Source organism: Oratosquilla oratoria, chromosome 42 (assembly GCF_046742065.1).
Source record: "Oratosquilla oratoria isolate Oo_2021 chromosome 42, ASM4674206v1, whole genome shotgun sequence".
In the NCBI taxonomy this organism is placed as follows: domain Eukaryota; kingdom Metazoa; phylum Arthropoda; class Malacostraca; order Stomatopoda; family Squillidae; genus Oratosquilla; species Oratosquilla oratoria.
In genome coordinates, this window is record NC_134818.1 from 6,574,671 (window position 1) to 6,578,870 (window position 4,200).

A 4,200-nucleotide genomic window follows, 5' to 3' on the forward strand; every position below is an offset into this window, starting at 1 on the left:
CACACACACACACACACACACACACACACACACACACACACACACACACATAGATCTATCATATATGAGCTCTGAGCTCTCTTCCGGGAGGGAAATCGCTGTCACACACACACACACACACACACACACACACACACACACACACACACACACACACACACACACACACACACACACACACACACACACACACACACACACACACACACACACGTGCGCGCGCGCACACATGGTACGATAATTGGAGAGTAAGGGAAGGGACCCCAGCAGCGTTGTTCTTTTCCTTTATACTACAATTAGATAGATACACCAAGGTAAATACATGGGATACTGTCGCAGTGTTTAGCGCTTTAGGCTCACTTGGTTGATGTCCCAGATTTGTGCCACGCTCCAAAGGCGAAAAACTTTTACTGATACTACAAGCCGTTACTACCATCCTTGAGCAAATAGGTTGAGTTTGTGCGTGTGTGTGTGTGTGTAAGTATAAGATTACAGTATTACCCATAGATCGGTTCATTAGAGCTATGAACCTTCATTCGGATATGCAATAACTGTCGATCACGAGTTTCCTATGTAACCCAAGACCACGACGAAGCACACACGAACACAAGATGAACCTGATGCTGATTCGAATCTACTGTGAATTTACTGTTTAGTCACCATGGGTGGCTATATATCAGAGTTTGGTGACGGTAAATAGAGACGGCCGATCCCAGTGATGAGAGTAAGAGAGCCAGATGCTTTTGGGCTCTATTTCCTTGTTTACTCTGAGGAAACCATATTTGTTGTAGTCTCGCCTGCCCAGAGTTTTGTCAGTTCCTCCTACAATATCTCTCGATAAAGTGCTCTGGCCTTATCTTCTGTAACTGCATCAAGTGAATCACATACTTGCATTCCTCCTTCCGAACTGCCTGGTGTTATTACAAACCCTTAAGAATTGCGTTTGAACCCCTGTTTATCCTACAAAAGGTTCTGTGCTTAGTCTTCCCAGCCATCCCCATCTCTGTGTTGATGAATCGCATCGATATGGATGTGTCCCAGAGAACGAATTTGAGGGATGAAATGTGGCCACAGAAAAAGCGAAATATGACGTCGAGCGAGCCAGCGAGGAGAGTAGGCTGACGACAAAGACGTACAGCGGGAATTTGCGAGAAACAAGAAAGCTCTTTGTCGTCCAGGCAGAGTGGCCGACAGGCGTGAGTCGTCTCACGTAGGCAAAGGTTTTGCGGGAAATTGTGATGCAAATTGTAGTGGAACGATTGTAGGCTTGATACCGCTGCACAGGGCACTCGAACTCAGTCGTATCCGGTCTTACCAGGCCTTGTTTTTGTTAGATGTGGGGTCCCTATTAACGGTTGCTCAGCTAATCTGTTCTGGCTACGATTGGGTATAAGCGTCTGAATGTCGTGTTCGATTTGTTATGTTACAAACGAATATAAAGGGCACTACGTTCAACAAATTATGCACACCAGTAAGGTCACTGCAAGCAGAGACAACTGTGTACTTTTTGGATGAAATTATTTTCTAACTCAAACGGCTGCAGGCGGCTGCTGGTTGTACAACATGAACGTTGTAAACAATTACATACTTTACTGAAGTGCAGAATGTGAATATACAAGTAAGTTTATTGATTACTGGTTATAGATTTCATTCCTCAAGACACCATCTTTATTCTTCAGATGTTTTGTGGCCTTATGATCTGTGATGATGCGCGTTCTGTGGTTCCTGTTTAGGGTCATATTGGGTCGGAAGTCACGGAACGCATCGGTCGAGTAGCTGGGGATCGCGATGGACCTCGAAAGAGCGGGCTGGCGGGCGATCGGCTATTCATGAGACATGTACTTGGTGTTACTCAGAAAAGGACCTGCCTTGGTATATACATATATATATATATTTATATATATATATATATATATATATATATATATATATATATATAAACATATATATGTATATGTATATATATATATATATATATATATATACATATATATACATATATATATATATATATATACATATACATATACATATATATGTTTATATATAGATATATACATATACATGAATGTATAGAACTATACATATATATTTCATTAAAAGTAATGCCTAATTTTGCACTTATTATTTTCTTAAAGGTATTTTTCATATGCCTTACTATGAACTTATGTTCCTTTGGAAGGAGGTGACTTCACTATAGGTAGTCATGTTTACTATGTTGTGATTTCGGGTTCAAGTGAAGTCATAAACATCCTTTCAAAGGAACATAACTTCATAATAAGGCAAATGAAAAATGCATTTAAAAAATAATAAATGCAAAAATCAGGTATCATTTTAATGAAGTATATATGTATATGTGTATGTATATATTTATATACATATATATATATATATATGTATATATATATATGTATATATATATACATATATACATATGAATATATGTATATATCTATCTATCTATCTATCATCTATCTATCTATCTATCTACAAGTATATGTATATATATATATATATATATGTATATATATATATATATATATATATGTATATATATATATATACATATGTATATATATGTATGTAGACGTGAAAATCTGGAATCTTGGATCAATACTTGGGAAGAAAGTATAGCACCAGACTCGATTTGAAGGACTTATTAAGCCCGACGTTTCGATTCCCGTGCAGGGATCGTCTTCAGGAAATATAATGGGTTACATACAGTGTGGTCTGGATGTAACAAGGAGAGAACGTTGATGAAGTCCTTGCTTCGTTAATCATGACGAAAAGTGTAGCAATTAATGTGCTAAAATAAAGAGAAAGACACCAAGAGTGAGACAAAAGCAGTGACATGATTCTCATGTTTCTTTTTTGTTTCACTTTTAATGTATGGCTTTGTTTTTAACTTACTCTTGGTATATTTAACTTTATTTTAGCATATTAAATGGTACACATTTCGTCATAATCAACGGAGCGAGGACATCACCAATGTCTTCTTCTAGCTGCGTCCCGTACCACATATAAATGAGTTTACTGTATGTAACCCATTATACTTCCTGAAGGCGATCCCTGGACGGGAATCGAAACGTCGGGCTTAATAAACCCTTCAAATCGAGTTTGGTGCTTTATTCTCTTCCCCAGTGTATGTAAACACCCACACACCCACACCCACACCCACACGCACACCCACACCCATACCCACACCCACAACACACATATACACACACACGCAAATATATGTATATATATATATATATATATATATATATATACATATATATATATTTATATATATGTATGTATATATATATGCATATAAATATATTCACTAGAGCGAAATGTGTAAACACATTTGTAAATCACACAAATAACCCACAGCCGGAGTAAAAGAAAACTTGAAAGGACGTTTAACTTTTATATTTCGGCTACCAGCGGTAGCCTTCTTTAGGAAGTACAATAAAGTAGAAGTGGTAGGATATATATGCTCCTTTGACATAAGGAGGTGAATAAAATAGGACCATGGACAGCTTACATGTCGGAAGGGTCGCTTAGATAATGCCCGAGGACTATTGTCCTTTAGAGATATTAAAATTGGGACATTTTTTGATTAATGCAGATTCAACTACTTTCCTTCTGAATCCACAACTGGACTTGAACACTAGTTTGGCCTTATCCCACTGAATTTGGTGGTTTTGGTGAATCACATGATGGAATACAGGCGAACTTTCTTGGGCATATTTAAGGAATCTCTTATGTTCGGCCAATCTAGTGTATAAGTCTCTGCCAGTTTGGCCTAGGTAAGCTAGATCACAATCTAGCCAGGGTAAGCTATAAGCTCCAGTAGAAACAGAGCCCTAATCCTTTGATGAATGTTCACAATTTGCTTACGCACAATTCAATACTCTCCCCATAGAGATGTGTTAAAAATCCCATATAGCAAGCCATTAACTCTTCTATTAATTCACTTCCCAAGGATCGTCTCTCATTTGCTTACCACTATCCTAACTCAGTGTATATATATATATATATATATATATATATATATATATATATATATATATATATATATATATATTTATATATGTTACTACATTTTTCATCAGTATATATATATATATATATATATATATATATATACATATACATACATATATACATATATATATATATACATATGTGTATATATATATATATATGTAT